We start from the raw sequence: 23,894 nt of genomic DNA on the forward strand, positions 1-23,894 counted from the left end.
TGCCTGCGTTCCAGGGAATACAGGTTTAGGAACCTCAAGCGCTCCCAGTAATTGAGGTGTTTTATCTCCGTTATGCGCGCCGTGAAGGTTCTCTGTACATTTTCTAGGTCAGCAATTTCACCTGCCTTGAAAGGTGCTGTTAGTGTGCAGCAATATTCCAGCCTAGATAGAACAAGTGACCTGAAGAGTGTCATCATGGGCTTGGCCTCCCTAGTTTTGAAGGTTCTCATTATCCATCCTGTCATTTTTCTAGCAGATGCGATTGATACAATGTTATGGTCCTTGAAGGTGAGATCCTCCGACATGATCACTCCCAGGTCTTTGACGTTGGTGTTTCGCTCTATTTTGTGGCCAGAATTTGTTTTGTACTCTGATGAAGATTTAATTTCCTCGTGTTTACCATATCTGAGTAATTGAAATTTCTCATCGTTGAACTTCATATTGTTTTCTGCAGCCCACTGAAAGATTTGGTTGATGTCCGCCTGGAGCCTTGCAGTGTCTGCAATGGAAGACACTGTCATGCAGATTCGGGTGTCATCTGCAAAGGAAGACACGGTGCTGTGGCTGACATCCTTGTCTATGTCGGATATGAGGATGAGGAACAAGATGGGAGCAATTCAAAGTTTATTCTCTATAAGGATTACAATGCTGAGTTTACAGAATTTGGTTATTGTGTGGTTTACATGTAGTTAAATAATGATTACAGAGTGTACCACTAGAACGCCTAGCATGGCTAGGCATTTCGGGCAGACTTAGTTTAATTCTTAATTTTAAAATATTACAAATTATGAGGTAAGTTGGTATTATGGCTAAGTGACTAAATACTAGTTTGTGAGTTTAGCAATGTGAATGCTTTTGTTTTGGCACAGTACATAGTTTCAGTATTGGAGTATCACAGGATTCATTATTTTAAGATTGAGATTAATATTTCTGTTTATGGTCAAATGGGTGAGTGAGTGTAAGTGTGAACCACCAGGTGGTATTCGTGTAGTTAGTTGATGGGGTGTATCAGGGAGATAAGATGTTTTCTAATGGTAGTTTTGAAGGTGATGAATGTGTCTGCAGTTCTAGAGTTCTCAGGTAGGGTGTTCCAGATTTTAGGGCCTTTGACATACATTGAATTTTTGTAAAGGTTTAGTCAGACATGCGGAATGTCGTAGAGATGTTTGTGTCTGGTGTTATGCCTGTGGGTTCTGTCACAACTATCAAGAAAGCGTTTTAGGTCAAGGTTGATATTGGAGTTTAAGGTCCTGTAGATGTAGATTGCACAGTAGTAAGTGTGGATGTACTGAACAGGGAGTAAGTTTAGATCTATGAAGAGTGGGGGGGTGTGTTGCCAGGGATGGGATTTAGTGATTATTCTTACTGCAGCTTTTTGTTGGGTTATTATTGGCTTTAGGTGTGTTGCTGCAGTTGATCCCCAAGCACAAATAGCATAGGTGAGGTATGGATAAATAAGTGAGTGGTATAGTGTGAGAAGGGCATTTTGCGGCACGTAGTATCGTATCTTGGAGAGGATCCCAACCGTTTTGGATACTTTTTTGGTTATGTGTTGGATATGGGTGCTGAAATTCAGGTTGTTGTCAAGGTATAGGCCTAGGAATTTGCCCTCATTATGTCTGGTAATTAGAGTGTTGTCAATCTTAATGTTAATTTGTGCATCTCCTGCTCTGCTACCAAACATAATATAGTAGGTTTTGTCAGTGTTAAGCGTAAGTTTATTGGCTGTCATCCAAGTCGATATTTTGATCAGCTCCTCGTTAACAATGGTGTTGAGGGTGGCAAGATTAGGGTGAGAGATGACATAAGTCGTGTCGTCAGCAAAGAGAATGGGTTTCAGGTGTTGGGATACGTTTGGAAGATCATTGATGTATATGAGGAAGAGCAGGGGACCAAGGACACTTCCCTGCGGAACTCCAGTATCAAGTGGCCGTGTTGTTGATGCTGTGTCTTTAATGGTGACATACTGATACCTATTAGTAAGGTAAGATTTGAAATAAGCAAGCGCATGGCCTCTTATACCGTAATGGTCAAGTTTGTGGAGTAGGATGTCGTGGTCTACTGTGTCAAAAGCTTTTCTTAGGTCAATAAAAATTCCTAGTGGATATTCCTTATTTTCCAATGCTGTGTAAAGCAGATCTAGCATTTTTATGATTGCATCATTAGTGCTTTTATTTTTCCTGAATCCAAATTGGCAGGGGTTGAGTATGTTTTGTGCTGTTATAAATGAATATAGTCTCCTGTGCACGAGTTTCTCAAAGATTTTGGATAGCAATGGTAAGTTTGATATTGGCCTATAGTTGTTTAAGTCTGTAGGGTCACCACCTTTATGTATTGGTGTAACCCTTGCCATCTTGAGTAGTTTCGGGAAGGTGCTAGTTTCTAGTGACTTGTTAAAAAGTAATGAAATAGCATGCGAAAGGACATGGGCCGCTCGCTTGTACAGTAATGGTGGGACATGAGACAGATTCCCTGAGTTATTTTTAAGTGACTTTATAATCTCGGTGACTTCCGTGGGCTCAGTTGGTGCAAGATAGAAGGAATTTGGGAAATTCCCATCTAGGTAGTCCCCGGCATGGGCATTGGTATGTGGGATTTTATTGGCGAGATTAGATCCTATGGTTGAGAAGAAGTCGTTTATCTTGTTAGCTGTGTCAGTGGGATGTAGTGGTGTTTCATTAGGTTTAGTTAGGACAATATTCTTGTTTTTTTTCAGTTTGTGGGTCCCTAGAATCTGAGAGAGTGTTTTCCAGGTCTTTTTTATATCTCCTCTAGTGTCTGTGAATCTACTGGAGTAGTATAGTTGTTTGGCTTTCTTTATTACTTTGGTGAGAACTGATGAATAGTGTTTAAGAATATCTTTGTGTATTAAGCCCTGTCTATATTGCTTTTCATATTGATGTTTCTTGTCAATGGATTTCAGAATGGTGCTGGTTAGCCATGGGCAACCAAGCCGTTTGTTTGTGATCTATTTTGTTTTTATAGGACAATGTTTGTTGTATAGTCTAAGTAATTTGTTAAGAAAAATGTCTGTCCAGTCATCAATACCATTGGCCTTGGAGAATTCTGTATTATTATTATAATCAAAAAGAAGCGCTAAGCCACAAAGGCTATACAGCACTGCAGGGTAGGGAAGGAAGCGAGGGTATTGGATGGCAGAAGGGAGGAGGGATGATCAGCAGGTTACAGAAAACAGCGGGGCAGGAGATAGTACGGGGGTAGAGGGTAGCAAGAGATTGAAGTAGAAAGGGCTGAAGGTATCAGAATTTGTGAAGTAAGTCAGTTGTTGTCAAAAAGTCAATGAGAGAGTCCGGATGAAAGGTGGGTCCATCAGTGAGAAGGGAAGGTAAAGAGAGAGCAGCGGAGCGAAGACGACGACAGAGGTAAATTCTGCGTGCTCGTTGATAAAGTGGGCAGTCCAACAGAATGTGGCTGACTGATAATGGAGCTTGGCAATTCTCACAGAGAGGAGCAAGACGCCTCTCCATGAGATATCCATGAGTAAGACGAGTATGGCCAATGCGAAGACGGGAGAGAGTAGTCTCCCAACCTCGACACTGGTGATAAGAAGACGGCCAGTAACCTATACTCGGTTTAATAGATTGAAGTTTGTTGCCGAGCATAGTAGACCAACGTTGTTGCCAACGGGTGTGAAGGTGGGAAGATATTGCAGCAAAATAGTCCGTAAATGGAATACCTCTATAAGAAACTGGTAGGTCATGTACTGCTGACCGCGCAGCAGTGTCTGCCTGTTCATTGCCCTGTACGTCAACATGACCAGGGACCCAACAAAAAACAATATCTTTATGCTTGGTAAAGATGCGGCGTAGCCAAAGTTGGATACGGAGGACTAAGGGGTGAGGTGTATCAAATTTTTGTATAGCCTGTAAAGCACTAAGGGAGTCTGAGACAACCACAAATGATGACACAGGCATAGATGCAATACGGATAAGTGCTGTAAGGATGGCATATAATTCAGCAGTAAAAATACTAGCCGAAGATAGTAAATGCCCTTGTACGACGCTGTCCGGAAACACTGCTGCGAATCCTACGCCGTCAGAAGACTTAGAGCCATCTGTGTACACAGCAATGGCATGAGAATGAGAGTGAAAGTGGTCAAGAAAAAGAGAGCGGGAAGCGACCGTAGACAGTTGGGCTTTCGAGCAAGGGAGGGAGAAAGAACAGACTCGAACAGCTGGAACTTCCCAGGGGGGTAGGGAAAAGTGAGATGCTACATGTACATAGAAAGGTGGTAGTTGAAGAGAAGACAAGAGCGAATGAAGGCGAAGAGAGAAGGGACGGAGTAAACAGGGGCGGCGAACAAATAAAGAATGTCTACTAATATCAGTGACCATTCTATAAATGGAAGGATTGCGGAGATCATGAGAGCGTACATAGTAGCGCAGGCAATGGGCATCACGGCGATCGGATAAGGATGGAACGTTCGCTTCTGCATAGAGGCTCTCGACAGGGGAAGAGCGAAAAGCACCAAGGCATAAACGTAATCCTTGGTGATGAATGGGGTTAAGGCTAGAGAGAGTAGCAGGAGATGCCGCTGAATAGATCTGGTCACCATAATCAAGTTTCGATAAAATAAGGGTGGAATGTAGGCGAAGGAGGGTTCGACGATCAGCTCCCCATGAAAGATGAGCAAGGGTTTTAAGAAGGTTCAGCCGGCTGTGACAAGTTGCCTTCAGAGAGGTAATGTGAGGTTTCCAGGATAACCTACGATCAAAGAGGAGGCCCAGAAACTTGACTGTATCACGTTCAGGGATACGGGAGCCATAGAGGTACAAAGGATGATCGGAGATGACAGAGCGTCTAGTGAAAGTGATTTGGTGGGTTTTAGTGCTGGAAAATTTAAACCCACGTGTGGTGGCCCAATTGGAAACACGGTCGACTGCATGTTGGAGAGAAACTGTAATGAGGTGACAGTCAGCGCCTGCACAGGCAATAGCGAAGTCATCAACATAGAGTGATGACCAAATATTTGATGGAAGACTAGAGGCCAAATCATTAATAGCAAGGAGAAAAAGTGTTGTGCTCAGAACACATCCCTGGGGGACACCTTCAGCTTGGATAAAGTCCGGGGAGAGCACATTATTAACCCGAACACGGAAATGCCTGTCAGTTAAAAAGTTCTTAAGGAAGGATGGTAGATTGCCTCGAAGGCCTAAGGAGTGGGCTTGGGCTAAAATATTATACCTCCAAGTTGTGTCATATGCCTTCTCAAGGTCAAAAAATATGGCAATAACTGAGTGGTTATTCGCAAAGGCATTACGAACATACGTATCCAAGCGTAGTAAGGGGTCTATGGTAGAACGTCCCTTACGAAAGCCATATTGACGAGTGGAGAGACTGTTGTGTGTCTCTAAATACCACACTAAACGTCTATTTACTAGGCGTTCCATTACTTTGCAAACTGCACTGGTAAGAGCAATGGGACGATAGTGGGAGGTTTCATGTCCCGTAGTGCCTGGTTTGCGGAAAGGGAGAACAATGGCGGATTTCCACAGCTGTGGAAGAACTCCTTGTGACCAAATAAGATTGTAAAGGCGTAATAGGACTGCAAGGGCTGACTGATGTAAATGTTGTAGCATACGAATATGAATGTCGTCGGGCCCAGCTGCCGATGATCGACAAGCTGAGAGTGTTGCCTCCAGTTCTTGAAGTGTAAAAGGCACATTATACTGTTCTTCTCTGAGAGAAGAAAAGTCCAAGGGTGCTAACTCTCTGGCAGACTTTGAGGAAAGAAATGAGGGGCATAGATGGAGTCCCTGAGAAATACGGACCAGATGATTGCCAATTTCATTGGCAACATCTAGTGGGTTTGCTATATCAACACCGGCAACCCGCAGAACAGGAGCCGGGTCAGGAGAATATTTACCACTCAGTTTTCGTACTTTTTTCCAGACTGCACTCATAGAGGAAGCAGAGGTGATGGTGGAGACATAATCTCGCCAGCAAGTGCGTTTAGCGTCACGGATGACACGGCGAGCGATCGCACGCTTCTGTTTAAAATCAAGGAGTCGCTCTGTGGTTCTATTGTACCGGTACCTGCCCCATGCAGCGCGTTTCAAACGTACTGCACGAGCACAAGCAGGAGACCACCAAGGCACGCATTTCTGAGAATGCCTGCCCGAAGTTTGGGGTATAGAATGAGAAGCTGCGGTGAAAACGGAGGACGAGAAGAGGTGTAAAAGCTCATCGATGGAGGACGAAGAAGGAACCTCTTTAAAAACAGTTAGGTGTGAGTAAAGGTTCCAATTTGCCCGATTAAATTGCCAGCGTGGGGTGCGAAGAGGTGGCGAATATGAAGGGGAAGTAAGAATGATTGGGAAATGATCACTGTCATGTAAGTCCGGGAGAACAGACCAAGTGAAGTCTAATGCGGCGGAGGAAGAGCAGACTGAGAGATCGATGCAAGAGAGAGTATGAGTCCGAGGATCAAAATGGGTGTGAGTACCTGTATTTAAAACATGGAGGGGGTGGGTGGCAAGAAAAGCCTCTAACTGAATTCCACGGGAATCACAGTGAGACCCCCCCCCCCCAGAGGAAATGGTGGGCATTAAAATCACCAAGTAACAGAATCGGTGGCGGTAATGACGAAACAAGGAAGGCAATATCCGGAATAGATAATGCCCGAGAAGGAGAGAGATATAAAGAACAGAGCGTATACCACCTATGTAAGTGGATACGGGCTGCTGTGTAATGCAGCGAAGTATGAACAAATAGCTGATGGTACGGAATATCAGTGCGGAGAAGAAGGGCACTTTCATTAAAGGTCCCATCAGGAAAAGGATCTGAAGAATACAATAAATTATAGCCTGAGATGTGAGAAATAACAGCAGAGTGTAATTTTGGTTCCTGTAAGCAAACACCAACAGGGGCAAACTGGGAGAGTAACATCTGAAGCTCACCCCGATTACCCCTGAGGCCGCGTATATTCCACTGTAAATAGGCCATGATTGGCAATGATAAAGATACTTGAAATCCGCAGGTAAGGGTTCCTACGGACTAGAGGGGTTAGAAAAGTCCACATGCGGAGGCAGTGGAAAACGTTCAAGCAGCGAAGGAACGGTGCGCTGTGAAGAAAGGAGTTGCGCAGATGGAGCAGAGGAGAGAGAAAGAGCGGAAGGTGGATCAGTGTCCATTGATGGTTTGGTCTCTGCAATATATTCAGAGATTGCTTCAAGTGTTTCGGAATTCAGAGACGTCGTATGGGAGACAATATTGGAAATGGTAGGGGGAGGATGAGTAAAGATTGGAACTGTATTGGACTGTACCAAGGTAGGGGGGGGGGCGAAAGGGTGGAGGGAACTGGAGAAGCGTGGCAGGGGACAGAAGAGGCAGGAACCTGGGAGGTGGCAGAAGAGGAAGAAACTTGGGAGGGAACAGGGGAGGAAGGTACAGTACGAGGAGGAGGGTGAACCTCTACACTTGTAACTGAGCCAGTGAGAGGGGAAGAACCAGGGACAGAGACAGGGAGGGTAAAATGAGGAGGTGGAAGATGGGTAGGAGGTGTTAACGGACCTTTTTTTGACTTTTGAGAAGTAGAGGGACGATTGGGAGGAGGTGTCGTACGAGGTCTCGTCGATACTGAGGCTTGTGAGAGAGAACTCGAAGAAGCGAGATTAGACTGAGGCGTTGAAGTAGGGACGTCTGAGCCGAGGACAGCAAAAGGATTAGATACAGGAGTGACTATGGGAGAGGTAACCACAGAGGTGGGTGTAGAAGATGGGATACCAGAAGTGGGGGGACGTTTTGAAACACGGGAATAAGAAACACGTGGGAGTCTCCCTTGGAGGCGGAGATGAGAAACTGCCATGGCATAAGGGAGACCTTCTGTCTCTTTGAGGTAACGGATTTCCCGCTCGTTTAAATAGACTTGACAACGGCGAGAGTACGAAGGGTGAGCCTCATGACAGTTAAGGCAAGAGGGAGATCGATTGCAAGACGTATTAGAATGGTCATCGGCACCACAGACTGGGCATTCGGCGATAGATCTGCAATATTTCGCTGGATGGCCAAATCGCCAGCAATTTCTACACTGTTGTGGTGTAGGGATCACCTTTCGAACTTGTAACCGATGTCCTGCTATATAAACTGAGGATGGGAGTTCTCGGCTGTCAAAAGTTAAACGAGCCACATTGCTAGGGTATCGTCTCCGCCCACGGGCAGGAAGAACGTAAGTGTCTACCTTGAGGATTGGGAGATCTTGGAGTTCCAGCTGTTCAAGAATGTCAGTGCCACATGTCTGGAAATTTTGTTGAACTATGGTATGGGGCAGAATGACGGTACCACTACAAGAATTGAGGGAATGATGTTTTTCAAGAGTGACAGGAACAGTATCGATATGGGAAAGACGAGAGAGCTCATGAGCCTGGGTAGCATTCTGTACGGTAATGATGCGCGTACCGCTCTTAAGAGCATGAAAAGAAATATCTTTACCAACATGGCGTAGGAGTGCCTTGCCAATACTATGGTCAGAAAGATAGGCAGTAGAGGAAGTTGGTCGTAAAGTGAAGAATTTAGTCCATTGTTCAGTCTGAAACTGAGCGTGGAAAGGTAGTGAAGGACGTGTCGATCGTTTCTGAGAAGAACGAGAAGGTGGAGAAGTATCATCAGCAGGTAATTGTCGTTGGCGTTTAGGCGTGGGACCAGAGTTGGTCCGACGTGGAACGGGTCGGCGATTTGAAAATTGCCGCACCGTAGAGGGAGAGGCCGGAAGCATAGTCAGAGGAGAGCGAAGGTCCGATAAATCGAAGGAGTCAGTCGAGGCCTCAGTACCTGAAGCGGGTGAGGAAACAGCACCGGCAATAGGTACAGAGGCATGAGGAATGTCTGAAGAGTGGTCCAAAGACGAGGCGGGGTCAGAACGGGGTGCGGTATCAAGAAGGGGCCCGGGGGTACCAGGTTCATGGACTAGGGCTGCCATGGTTAGGTTACTTCTTTCTTTTTGTTTTTAAGAAAAAAAAAGAAAGAAGAAAAGAAAATAAAAATAAAAAAAAGAAAAAAAAAGGGGGGACCGGGGAGGGATAGTTCCTAGGAGGAATGAAAGGGCCAGAAATCTCCCTCCGCGCCCAAGAGGACCTCAGCACCGCAAGTAGCGCAGATGCAGCATGGAACCCGTGCCATACCCTACCCATCATGCTAGTAAACTAACAATCCGGGATAGCAACCTCACATCTGCCGAGCTACCTCGGTGGACAAAAGAGAGGGCGGCCGGATATCCGCCACAAAGCATACCTCCTTCGGCCACCACCCCCGGAATCCGAAAGGTGGCTTCCAGAGATACACCCGTCGCCCGAAAGACACCCAAAGCTACTCCGGGATACCGGAGAGGGATCGGGACATCCCCAGGCGATCCAGATTCCACGGCAAACTACGCCACCGCCAAGAACCTCAACGGAATGGGATGGACCCCGGTATCCTTTCCCCTACCTAGGAACTAGCGCGCCTGTGGGAGAAATCCCAAAGGACAAAAAGAGGAAGGGCAAAAGGGAGGGGTGGGGAGGAGGAGGAGGAAAGGAAAAAGGGGAGGATGGGGAGGATGGGATAGGGGAGGGGAGATTGGGGGGTAATTAGGTTCGGTCTGAGGAAGAAGACCGATAGGTCTAATTCCTCAGACCAAGAGCCTCTTCACCACGCCAAGGAGCCCCCCTTGAAGAGGAGCTAAAGTACAATAGGTTTAATCTAATATAAAAATACAAATTAAAAATAGCACTAGTCTCTCACTAGTAATTGCACTATGGTCTAATATAGTGAATTTGGTATTGACTATGTATAGAGTTAGAATGAGCTATGGTACAACTGAATTTAATCTAATAATATAAAAATACAAATTAAAAATAGCACCAGTCTCTCACTAGTAATTGCACTATGGTCTAACATAGTGAATTTGGTATTGACTATGTATTGAGCTAGAAAGAGCTATAGTACAACTAGGTTTAGTCTAATAATATAAAAATACAAATTACAAATAGCACCAGTCTCTCACTAGTAATTGCACTATGGTCTAGTATAGTGAATTTGGTATTGACTATGTATTGAGCTAGGATGAGCTAGAGTAAAACTGTGATTAATCTAATAATGTAATAAAGGAACAAGACTCTCAATTGTAATTGCACTAAGGTCTTATATAAGTTGTTTACAAGAATTAGAGTATAATTAGATTTAAATTGACAGGATAAAATACACAAATTAAGGTAGCAAAATAATAATAAAAAAAATGATAAAAATAAAAATGGCAATGACTTGGTTATAATATGCTAGTAAGATGGTAGACAGGATAATATAAAAGTTGTAGTTGAAAATATTAGTTTAAAAAAGTATGGAATAAAAATGGTCAATAAAAGAAGTTTACAATAAGTTTGGTCAATATAGTTTAAAGTAAAACTGGGCAATAATAGGGATTTAGAATAAAATTGGGCAATTGAATATTTTTTAAAGTGAGGTAGAATTATTGAAGACAAGTTATGGTTAGTTTATAATAAAATAAGATGGAACAGTGATGTGGTAAGTTGTAAAAAAGGAGATAGATTCTGTAGATATTAAACACAATTAAGACTATGAGGTAGAATGGTCGTTGAATACAACAATGACAATCAAAAGTAGTTGGGGTATTAGAATTTTAGGGGGGCACAAATTTATGACAATATAACACTAACGGTGGACTATGGGTATTATCTGCACTTTACTCTGATTCTGTTAGTCCAGCCTCACTTAGGAATGTTTTAAGGTCATGTTCTGTAGAGATGAAGTATCTCTTCCCAGTGGGCTGTTTCCTAACTGCGATTTTTCCATCCCTCACAAAGCACTGGTGGATTTTTTGGGCATAGCGTAATTTTCTTAGCCGATAAAGAAGGTTTTGTCTTGTTTTGGTAAGGCACTCATTGACGTAAACATCAGTTTTCATAGAAATAGATGTTTTTAGTAGGTTGTTTCTTTGTAGGCTAGTTTGGAATTTTAACAGCACTGTTTTTTTACCTGCTTGGTAGCCCATCAGTTTGCAATCCTTTAGGTCATCACTACGTATGTTAAGGCGAAGGTGGTCCTTGATAAGCTGTAGGGTGGTCTCCATGCAGGTCTCTTGGGTGACTGTGGCTGGGAGATGTTTGCTGTTAACTACAACAGCGTCAGATAGCTGCTGTTGGTCATTATGGTCTTGGAAGTTGGTTATGACATTGGCAAGTTGTTGGTCCACTCTTGATCTTTCCTCTGTAATGTTGGTAGTAAGTAGGGTGACTTGGTCTTTTAGAGTGTTGATGGTGTCTAGGGACTGGGTGTGGGTGTTGCTTTGTTGTTCTAGAGTGTCTAGTTTATGTTCAAGAGCAGTGATCTTGTTGAGGTAATCTGCATTGCTAGCCTTTAGTTCCTGCATTTCTTGAGTTAGTTTGGTGATCGTTTGGTTCTGAATCGTAAGGAGTTTAGCTATTTCTGGGTCGGTGATCTTCTTGACATCAAATACTGGGAAGGAGTTATCTTGGACTGTGGCGGCGGCCATGTTTGTTGTTGTCTGTCGTGTGTTGTGGTGATGCCGGTGGGTGATGAGGGTTGTGTCCTGGCTGGCAGTACCACAAGTTTTCCTCGTGTTATTACTGCTCTCACCTTTGATGTTAGGAGTCCTTAGCTGGTTACTGGATCTTCTTTTATTGCTCTGACCCTTGTCCATTGGCTGTGGCTTCGGGTGAATAGTAGGCGATGGGTGATGGGTGAATGTTGTGGAGTATCACTTCAGTGGCAGCGGGGTAGGAGGTGGTAGTACGAGTCCTATTAGTTGGTAATTTGTGAACTTTTGGGTGATTTCTGCAGTTGATTTATATCATTCTGGGTATCCACACATGTTAGTGTTATGTGGGTCTTGATTAGGTCATCACTGGGCTGCTGGGAACCTCAGGTAGAAGTAAAAATAGAGGACAAGGTTCCTGTTGCCGCTGCCGCTGCTTGGTTTCTGCGCAGTTTTCCTCAGTGCACTCACAGTGGTGGAAGGTGCACGTAGGCGAGTCAACACAGTCTGCCTTGAATTAGTGACAGGCTCGCTCAACAATCAGAATACTCATCTGCTGCTTACTGCGATACTCCGAGATACATATGGTATCAATAATGAAGAGCTTTATGGTGTCTCTTTAAACGGCAATTCGAGGCTTTTTGTCAAATTCAGACAAAATAATACTTACCAAAACATGGCTGCCAGGTATCAGGATGTGATCAAGACCGTTAATCCTGTTGTCACTGTTCGACTTCACGACGTCTCCCGTTTTTACACCTGGATCAAAGTACGAAACGTTCCTTTTGAGGCGGACGAAAGTGATTTGAGGAATGTTTTTGCACGCTATGGCACGGTTCATATGGCAACTTTGGGACGGTGGCGTGATGGTCCTCTAGTTGGTATGCCGGAGGGGTCTTTCTCCCTGAAAATGTCCCTCAAGCACCCTGTTCCGTCGTATGTGGTTATGGAGGACTTTCGTACACAAGTATATGTTACGTACTCAGGCCAAAGGCGTACGTGTAGGCTTTGTGGGATGTATGACCATATGGCGGCGCAATGCCCTAGAAAGACGTGGTAAAACGACGGAAGTAAGGCGGATTGATGTTACAACGGAGCAGTGATCATATGCTGCTGCTACGCAACAACAGACATTGGCTAGTAAACCGTGGAGTGAGGAGGTAGAGGGTGAGATTGAAGAATCACCGGTATATCTAATTCTCCCTGGTGCAGGGGAGGACGTGGGCGTGGTATCGGCGACGACAGAGGAAGACTTCGTTCATACTCAGGATGACACAGAGCACTCTATTCAAGAAGCTTTGAACGTTTTGTTGGATGTTTCCAAATCTGAGGGGATTCAAGGCGGTTTAGGGGATGTAAGTGTGAAGGGGAAGGACGGAGCATCCTCCGGGCATATTGCTGCACATCAGGTTGTGGTAGTGGAAGTTCATAGAAACAACAGTTCTGAGGATCAGATGGATACTGGCCGCAGTTCTCGTAAGAGAGTGGCGGTGATACCTGACTGTAAAGATGTTTTAACGCTAGGGCAAAGGTCAGGGACTAAAGCATGGTGCGACGAGGCCCGTAGGGACATGGGCAAATCTAAATGTGTTCAGCATGTTAAAGAGAACGACACAGGCGGGGTGGAGGAAGAAGTGGAGATATGCACAAGGGAACCAAGATTGTTAAGGTATCCAAGGGGAAACCTCCAATGAAACATTCAAGTGTCTTTAAATATAAATGGGTTACGATCTGTTGAAATACGTAAGTGTTTGGAAGTTTTGTTAAAAAATCATGTACCCGATGTCGTGTTCTTACAAGAACACAATTGAATTGCTGATTCCTGAATATATCTTGTACATGGGCTGCTCTAATAGACTGAAAGGTGGTGTAGCAGTGTTAGTTAAAGAGGCTAGCCTGTTTTCTTTGCAAACATGTGAGGTAGGAGAGGAGGGGAGGGTGGTTAGGGTGGATGGGGTTTGGGGTGGAGTGCAGGTGGCCATCCTGGGCGTATACGAACCGGCGGAAGGTGACATGCGTATAAAAAATACGTTTTTTAGGGAAGTGTTGGTGTACCATTTAAGATCACTGCCAGTCGTCACGATTATTGGGGGTAATTGGAATTGCATTGATTGCCGCAAGGCTGTAGAACCTAAAGGGAGAGGTTTTTTTCCAGGATATTTAGGGGATCTATTGCGGAGTGTTAATGTTACGGATGTGGGGGGGATGAGGTGGGCAGGGTCACGCATACGTTCATTAGAAGGGAGTATGCGGCAAGACTGGATCGCATATACGTTTCTAGAGGTGTCAGCGTCAGGAGTGTACGTGTGTTAAATGTGAGCTTTTCCGATCACAGAGGTGTTATGGCGGATGTTGACTGGGTAGGATTACCGAGGCGTTTCAGAGGTTTCTGGAAATTGAATGTGGGATTAATGCATAAAAGAGGTGTGAGGGAAGCTTTTGCGAGTGCTTGGAGGGGATGGTGGGCTGAATGTCGGGTGGGGGTTGATATAGTTGAATGGTGGGATACTGTCGGTAAGGTGAAGGTGAGAGATTTTTATCAGCAGCGAGGCAAAGAAGACAGGAGAATGCAGTATGGGCTCTTGAACTATCTTGAAGGTCAACTGCAAGCATGTTATACAAATGGGGGAGTGTATCCGGTGGTTGAAATTTAAAATTTAAAATGCTTAATTGGAGACATTCACAATCGTATTTTTGATGCGGCGAGGATAGCGAGTGGAATTGATGAGGTTTTATGGGGTGACCGTCCTTCGGCATTTGTCTTGCGAGAGCAGGGCAGATGTCGCAGGGCGACAGAATTAATGAGATTAGAGGTTCAGGAGCCATTGGGAGCCTTTAGTAGGGGACAGGTCCTTATGTCAACGGAGGCTATGAATACCTTTGTAGATGCATGGTATGAATTGCAATATAAAAATGCTGGGATTTCTAAGGGGGCGCTAGGAGAAATGGGTGAATGGGTACATAGTGGCCTAGAGTACATGGACAGGTTGGATTTGAATGGGCCTATAAGTGAAGAAGAGATTAGGTTGGCTGTGGAGGGTATGAGTGTAGGGAAGTCACCGGGGATTGACGGAATCCCTTGTGATTTTTACAAGGAAAATTGGGATTGTATTCGTGAATTTTTAGTGATGTTGTTTAATGCCATGAAAAATAGTGGCATCATGGGACAGCAACAAAGAACGGGTGTTGTTGTTCTGGTCCCGAAAAAAGAAATCTGGGGATTATGTACATAATTATAGGGCAATCTCATTAATGTGTGGCGATTATAAAATTTTTGCGAAAATGTTAGGAAATAGGATAAAACGGGTTTTGGAGAGGGTTTTGGACGAGGGACAATATGGTGTGCCAGGACGATCTATGTGTGTGGGGCAAGGAATTATTCGCAGGTTCATTGAGGAAAGCGGGAGGGGTTATAAAGGTGGAATATTAGCTTTAGATTGGCACGCTGCATACGATTGTGTGGAGAGAGAAGCATCATGGAAGTTTATGCAGTGGCAAGGTTTCAGAAAGGAAATTGTTAGTTGGGCACGGGTTTTGTACGAGCAGACTATGTTAAGGGTGCAGGTAAATGGTAGGTTGGGAAAAGTAGTTAGGATGCATAGGGGATTGCGACAGGGGTGCCCTGTATCAGAAATTCTTTTTGCGTTGATTCAGGACCCATTTTTTAGAGCTGTGCGGCGGGATTGTACGACAGGATGAAAGGCAAGGTGAGGTGGAGGTACAATCAGGAATTTATAGGTTACGTGGATGACACTACGGTTTTATTTCGTGGAGCAAAGGTTTTAGGAAAAGTGAGCAAATTGGTGGAATGTTTCGGGAAAGCAACTGGGATGACGGTTAATAAGGAAAAGTCAATGCTTATGGGGGTGGGAGATTGTGCGGGTGTGGTATTAGGCCAGGGGGAAGGCTGGCCTTTAGTAAATCAAATTAAGGTGTGTGGGATTGTGCATATGGAAAACATACAGGATGCGAGGAAGGTGAATTCAAGTGAGGCTGTAGAGAGGGTTTTAGGTCGTTTGACAGGATTGAGGGAAGGAGGCTTGTCTATACATCAGCGTGCAATTGTGGTGAATGTGATTTTGTTCAGTAAGTTGTGGCATGTGCCATGTATTTATCCGTTAAATCCATATGATGCGAAGCGTATGTTAACGCGTGTATATAGATATATTTGGGGTTCAGGATGTGATTGGTTAACGAGGGATGTGGTGTCTCTTCCGGTTAGCTGGGGTGGACTGGGGTTAATGAATCTGCATAATAGACTGTTAGGCATGTATGTCAAGCATAGCTACTTGAGGGAGGGTAGAATGGCTGGCACAGGTTTGACCTGGATAAGAAGGGACTTGGTACGTTGGTTGAATAGCACAGACGTAAAGAGATGTGAGGACATGTTGAGGATGCTAATTTATATAAGAGATCCACGCAAGATCAAGATTGGCAAACTGGCACTGGTAGAGGGCAGGGAGGTAGTGGCCAAGGTGGAAGGAATATATCCAATGTATGCATGGAAGGACATATGGGGTCGTTTAAAAGCGTTACGGTTACGGGCCAAGGTCATAGAGATAATGTTTAAATTTTTACATAATATACTGCCGTCTGGGGAAGTGTTAGCGAATAGGCGCGTGCAGGAGGGGGGGCAGTGTTGTGTGTGTGGGGATCTTGATACGGTCTTTCATGCAGTTTATTTCTGTACGAGATTGGAACCCGTAAGGTTGTGGTTTAGTAGGGTTTTACGAATGGTGGGTGGGGGTGGGATATTAGTGTCTTAAGAGCTTTAAGTTTAGATATTGGGGGGGGGGGGAACACCGGTACAAAATGCAATCGGACATTTAGTGACGGATATTGTATACACATCATGGGTATATAGGCATTTATCTGTGAGGGAGAGAATCAGAGCACTGGTAGCGATTTTTTATGGTACACAGCAGCGAAATAAAGACATTACAGGAAACAGATGGTTTTTATTATTTTTGGAGGGATATTGCAGATTCCATGTCAGGGATTTATGGGTGTTAATACCTTAGAGGGTACACGAGGCTGGCTTCTTGAATATGGGTGTGTGGAGGTGGCACATGATTGGTACAGGTGCGGTATAATGTATAAATACTAGGTATGATCGTTAGTTATGATGACGTTTTACTCATACACATATATAATATTACTTTGATACTATTTTTTTAGTTCTTACATTGATGTGGGTTAAGGGAGTGGATCTCTTGTAAAGCAAACTCATGCACTGCATGACAGGTGTTACGTAAAAGCACCTCGTGCAACTTATATTTATAGTTTTTCATTTTAGACTTTCCGTGTATTAGCCATGTGGCTGATACCTGGTAACGTTCTGCTTGGGGACTCCTGGGATACATGTCTGGAATATGACTAGATATGAACGTTAACAATGTGTGTTTCTGTACGTAGTCCTATTACCCATATTTGATCACTGTTGTGGATGCGATGATTAGTGTAACTGTTTCCTTCGACAGTTTAGTGGATGTATCACTCGTTTTCTTGTGTGTGTATTTTGTTTATATCATCTTCAATAATGTGTGTGTGTATATCAGGTTTGAATGTGTGGTGTGTGTATGTTGCACAATGTTACTTGTATTAGCAATTCAGAATTATCCCATGCTATTAAGTGGAACCCTTTGTGTATTATACTGAATATATTTGTATCATTGCAGTAATCCAGTAGACTGAGTACCGGAATCATTACATATCGTTCGTATTTGGATATTTTGTTATATAAGCACTTATGTACAATGTCCGTATAAAGGTTTTAATGACATAAAATCAAACACTAATGCATATTATAGATGTAACGTTTCTTTGTTTATAATAATGTATATAATATGTATTTGATTAATGTAACGCAGAATTTGTGTAATCTTGTTTTACCTTAGGTTAGATACATAATGCATAGTGGACGGGCGACAATTTATCAACACGAAGTTAACCGTTCTAGCGTATATATTGATAATGGTAATTATAATTTTTGGGAATGAAATGAAATGTGATACTTTGTTTATTTAATGTATTGTATTGTTTTAAATAAATAGTGAAACACTGATGTATTTTGTTTTCCTGTTTAAGTTTTCTCAGCCTGAACAGAAGGTTTTGACGTTTTCTCGTTAGACACTCATTTATGTACACTCCATTTTTCATTGTAATTGCTGATTTAATTAAGTCCTTTCTTTTATCATATGAATGAAGTCTGATCATAATACTGTGTTTACTACCTTGTTTTCCTAGCAAACGTGTTTCTTTGATTTCATTGTTTGTAGGATAACTTGTACGTGGTCCTGTATTATCCTGATAGCAGTTTCTTTGCACTGTTCTTGGGTTATGTCACTAGGAATGTGAGGGCTGTTTATTATAACTGCATCAGACAACTTATTTTGTTCAGTTTTGTCGTCTTGGAAATCAAAGTATTCATTAAGTCGAGTTTGCATGTTCTGATTCCAGTCTTTGACTGCTTCTTCAACCTTCATATTTAGACTGGCTATAGCTGTTTTCAGAGTATTTTCTGTGTCAGCACTTCCCGAGGTAATCTTCTCTTCAAGGTTTTAGATCTTGTTCTCGAGATTGGTTATCTTGGATTCTCGTCGCGCAAGTGTTGCTTTAATATCTTTGTTTTCGTTTTCTAGAGCGACAATGTAGTCCCTGATATTGTCAGGAATAATCATACCTGAGTTATCATGGGTGAATCCTTTGAAGGGAGTGGAGTTGGAGGGGAAGTCAGCCATGTTTTTGTTGTTGTTCCCTGGGTGGTGGTGGTGAGGGGGGTTGTTGTTGTTCCCTGGGTGGTGGTGGTGAGGGGGGTTGTTGTTCCCTTGGTGGTGGTGGTGAGAGGGGGTTGTTGTTGTTCCCTGGGTGGTGGTGGTGAGGGAGGTTGTTGTTGTTCTCTGGGTTGTAGTGGTGAGGGGGGTTGTTGTTCCCTGGGTGGTGGTGGTGAGGGGGGTTGTTGTTGTTCCTTGGGTGGTGGTGGTGAGGGGGGTTGTTGTTGTTCCCTGGGTGGTGGTGGTGAGGGAGGTTGTTGTTGTTCCCTGGGTGGTGGTGATGAGGGGGGTTGTTGTTGTTCCCTGGGTGGTGGTGGTGAGGGGGGTTGTTGTTGTTCCCCGGGTGGTGGTGGTGAGGGAGGTTGTTGTTCCCTGGGTGGTGGTGGTGAGGGAGGTTGTTGTTGTTCCCTGGGTGGTGGTGGTGAGGGAGGTTGTTGTTGTTCCCTGGGTGGTGGTGGTGAGGGGGGTTGATGATACACCGACTTCCTGCTGGGTAGACAAGTTGAGTTCTAGGGTCCTTGGTGTTATTCTTTTCTTACTGCTGTTGTTTCTTCCGCGATATCCTTTCATAGTATTACTAAAGTAGATACTGTGAAGCTATGGCGGAGAAGGCGTGATTTTCCTGAGCTTGGGTTAAGTGATCGTCTGGCAGCGGAGGCAGTGTTTGGGTTAACAGGGCTGTCTTCCTTAGATCTTCTATTTTGTCAAGATTTGGGTTACATTCTTAATATTCTTGGGTCATTTTGTGGTCTACGTGGGTTCATGTAGTTGTACCTTCAATTAGGCCATCACAAGCTTTGATGAGCGATGGTTTCTTGAAGAATAAGGGCTGCTAGGATGACGCTGTTGCCGCTGCCGCTGCTATATAGAAAGCCCAGGGACCACCAGGTTTTGAAGCCTACCCTACCTGATGCTAGCTTTTTTTTTGTGTCCATCTCCCAATTAGCGATGGCTCACTTTTGAACGTCACCCATATGCCTATAGGCTTGCCTGTGCAAGTAACTGTTATAGGTGGTAGGATGTCTCTTATACCTTTGCCATGCCTTGTACTTATCAGTAGCAGCATCTACCCCCAGTACCAACAATACCACCAGTCCGATGACATTCTTCTTTGCAAATATACAGGGTCTAAAGCCAGCAACAAACAACAAAATACCTTTCATCCGTTGACTGCTTGCAGGGGCAAAGGCAATGTTCGCGGCTTACACTGAGACCCACATAAAGGATCACTTGGACAACTTGTCACATCTGTATAGGTTACAACCTATACAGATGTGACAGAGTGAACAGGCAAAGGGGGGGGGTTGGCCTGTAGATTGCAGAGTCACTTGTTTGCACAGAACTGCTAAATGCCTCAAATGATGTAGTGGAAGTTTTAGCAGTAAAGGTCGAGAACCAAAACCTAGTCATTGTGGTAGTCTACAAGCCTCCGGATGCAACATCCCAGCAATTCCAGGAACAGCTGTTAAAAATTGACCACTGTCTGGAAAATCTTCCAGCTCCTGCACCCAGCATCTTGCTCCTGGGGGATTTCAACTTAAGGCACCTAAAATGGAGGAATATAGCAAATAATATTGTTGCAGTAATAACACCAGGAGGCAGCTCTGATGAAAACTCACACTCACACGAGCTTTTAAATCTCTGCACAAAATTCAATTTAAACCAGCAAATAATAGAGCCTACTAGACTGGAGAATACACTAGACCTCATCTTCACTAACAATGATGATCTGATAAGAAATGTCACCATATCAAAAACAATATACTCAGATCACAACATAATTGAGGTTCAGACATGTATGCGTGGAGCCCCAGACCGACATAATGAGACTAGTCACGAGGGAGCATTCACCAAATTCAACTTCAATAACAAAAACATAAAGTGGGACCAAGTAAACCAAGTCCTAACCGACATAAGCTGGGAAGATATACTAAGCAACACAGACCCCAACTTATGCCTAGAACAGATTAACTCAGTGGCACTCGATGTATGCACAAGGCGTAGATGTAAAATAGAAAGAGACAAGCACTCCCTTTACATGCGACAGAAAAGAATAACAGAGCGGCTAAAAGAGGTTAATATATCTGAAATGCGTAGGGAGACACTGGTCAGAGAAATAGCAAGCATCGAACTCAAGCTAAAGGAATCTTATAGGAGTCAGGAATCGCGGGAAGAACTAAAAGCCATAAATGAAATCGAAAGAAACCCAAAGTATTTCTTCTCCTATGCCAAATCAAAGTCGAGAACAACGTCCAGTATTGGGCCCCTACTTAAACAAGATGGGTCCTACACAGATGACAGCAAGGAAATGAGTGAGCTACTCAAGTCCCAATATGACTCAGTTTTTAGCAAGCCGCTAACCAGACTGAGAGTCGAAGATCAAAATGAATTTTTTATGAGAGAGCCACAGAATTTGGTTAACACAAGCCTATCCGATGTTATCCTGACGCCAAATGACTTCGAACAGGCGATAAATGACATGCCCATGCACTCTGCCCCAGGGCCAGACTCATGGAACTCCGTGTTCATCAAGAACTGCAAGAAGCCCCTATCACGAGCCTTTTCCATCCTATGGAGAGGGAGCATGGACACGGGGGTCGTCCCACAGTTACTAAAAACAACAGACATAGCCCCACTCCACAAAGGGGGCAGTAAAGCAACAGCAAAGAACTACAGACCGATAGCACTAACATCCCATATCATAAAAATCTTTGAAAGGGTCCTAAGAAGCAAGATCACCACCCATCTAGAAACCCATCAGTTACACAACCCAGGGCAACATGGGTTTAGAACAGGTCGCTCCTGTCTGTCTCAACTATTGGATCACTACGACAAGGTCCTAAATGCACTAGAAGACAAAAAGAATGCAGATGTAATATATACAGACTTTGCAAAAGCCTTCGACAAGTGTGACCATGGCGTAATAGCGCACAAAATGCGTGCTAAAGGAATAACAGGAAAAGTCGGTCGATGGATCTATAATTTCCTCACTAACAGAACACAGAGAGTAGTCGTCAACAGAGTAAAGTCCGAGGCAGCTACGGTGAAAAGCTCTGTTCCACAAGGCACAGTACTCGCTCCCATCTTGTTCCTCATCCTCATATCCGACATAGACAAGGATGTCAGCCACAGCACCGTGTCTTCCTTTGCAGATGACACCCGAATCTGCATGACAGTGTCTTCCATTGCAGACACTGCAAGGCTCCAGGCGGACATCAACCAAATCTTTCAGTGGGCTGCAGAAAACAATATGAAGTTCAACGATGAGAAATTTCAATTACTCAGATATGGTAAACACGAGGAAATTAAATCTTCATCAGAGTACAAAACAAATTCTGGCCACAAAATAGAGCGAAACACCAACGTCAAAGACCTGGGAGTGATCATGTTGGAGGATCTCACCTTCAAGGACCATAACATTGTATCAATCGCATCTGCTAGAAAAATGACAGGATGGATAATGAGAACCTTCAAAACTAGGGAGGCCAAGCCCATGATGACACTCTTCAGGTCACTTGTTCTATCTAGGCTGGAATATTGCTGCACACTAACAGCACCTTTCAAGGCAGGTGAAATTGCTGACCTAGAAAATGTACAGAGAACCTTCACGGCGCGCATAACGGAGATAAAACACCTCAATTACTGGGAGCGCTTGAGGTTCCTAAACCTGTATTCCCTGGAATGCAGGCGGGAGAGATACATGATTATATACACCTGGAAAATCCTAGAGGGACTAGTACCGAACTTGCACACGAAAATCACTCACTACGAAAGCAAAAGACTTGGCAGACGATGCAACATCCCCCCAATGAAAAGCAGGGGTGTCACTAGCACGTTAAGAGACCATACAATAAGTGTCAGGGGCCCGAGACTGTTCAACTGCCTCCCAGCATACATAAGGGGGATTACCAACAGACCCCTGGCAGTCTTCAAGCTGGCACTGGACAAGCACCTAAAGTCGGTTCCTGACCAGCCGGGCTGTGGCTCGTACGTTGGTTTGCGTGCAGCCAGCAGCAACAGCCTGGTTGATCAGGCTCTGATCCACCAGGCCAAATCGACAGGATGGGACCACCTCTACTAGTAGTCAAGAGAAAGCGGACCTCTTTGCCGAACATTTTGCTACCTAAATGCAAGTTCCTGATCCAGCAAGGGACCCCCCCCCCCCTCGGCTAGCTGCAAGAACTGTCAAAACTGTCAGTGGTGACAATAAGGCAGGAGGAGGTGTATTTCCTTCTTAAATCGCTTGACCAAGAAAAGGCTGTGGGCCCAGACAAGTTGAGCTCAAGATTGCTGAAAAGATGTGCAGACCAGCTAGCAGCACCTGTAGCTCGCATCTTTCAGCACTGCCTAGTACAGGGTAAATGGCCTTCTCTGTGGAAAGAGGTAAATGTAGTCTCTGTTCACAAAAAGAAGAGCAGAGCAGAAATCAGCAACTACAGATCAGTGTCACTCCTGTCAATCACTGGCAAGATCCTTGAGACAATAATCTCAAGACAAATGACAAAGTTTTTTGACTACCACTCACTACTTTGTGACCGTCAATATGGCTTTAGGAAAGGTTACTCTGCTGCTGATCTGTTGTTAAACCTCTCCACTAAATGTCACCAGTCACTGGTTCTATCCAAAGTCAGCTGTGTGGTAGCACTGGTGCTTTCGACCGGGTGTGGCACCAGGGCCTCTTAGCAAAATTGCAAGCACTGGGAATTTCAGGCTCTACACTATGTCTCCTCAGTGATTACCTTCATGGTAGACCTCTAAGGGTAGTGCTTAATGGAACAGAATTAGCAAGACATCCTACTGGGGCGAGTGTTCCACAAGGAAGCGTGCTGGGCCCATTGTTATGGAATGTTTACTTCAAAGACCTTATTCATCTCATCCCAGAATCCCATGCATATGCAGATGACTGTACACTGACATTCACTTATCCAAGAGAAGAAATGCCAGCTGCTCTAAGCTACATCAATCACCAGCTAAGAACTATATCAGCTTGAGAAAACAGATGGCAATTAACGTTTGCACCTGAGATAACACAAATGATGATGGTCTCTAGCCACCATGATGGTAATGCCGGTGCAGTAGTAAGCATGAGTGGGAGGGTGTTGGTACCTGGGAAAGAAGTTGAAATCCTTGGGGTGAAATTTGACTCCAAACTCACCATGAAGAACCATGTTGTAAATCTTGCAAGCAAGGCAGCCAGGAGGCTTGCAGCACTTCACCGTATCTCGCGTCTGCTTGACAGTAGGGGTTGCAAGATTCTGTATGAGGCACAAGTATGCCCACACCTTGGGTATGCTCAACTTTCTTGGTTTGCCTGCCCCCCCCCTCTCTTCTGCAACTGTTTGACAGAGTAGAGAACAGAGCAAGACATCTCATCTCTCGCCTGGACCCATCCTGGATAGATCTGTCATTTCAGCAGAGCCTTCAACACAGGAGGGATGTGGGTGGCCTTACTGTTATGTACAAGGCCAACATTGTCAAAGTACCACACTTGGATCCACTTCGAGGACAGCGAGAAGCAAGCTTCTGTACCACAAGACGGGCAGAAAGCAGCAACTTCACTCTGGCTGTACCCTTCTCCAGAACATCACTTCATCTGAGATCATTTATCCCCA

Source organism: Cherax quadricarinatus, chromosome 36, assembly GCF_038502225.1.
Source record: "Cherax quadricarinatus isolate ZL_2023a chromosome 36, ASM3850222v1, whole genome shotgun sequence".
Taxonomy (NCBI): Eukaryota; Metazoa; Arthropoda; class Malacostraca; order Decapoda; family Parastacidae; genus Cherax; species Cherax quadricarinatus.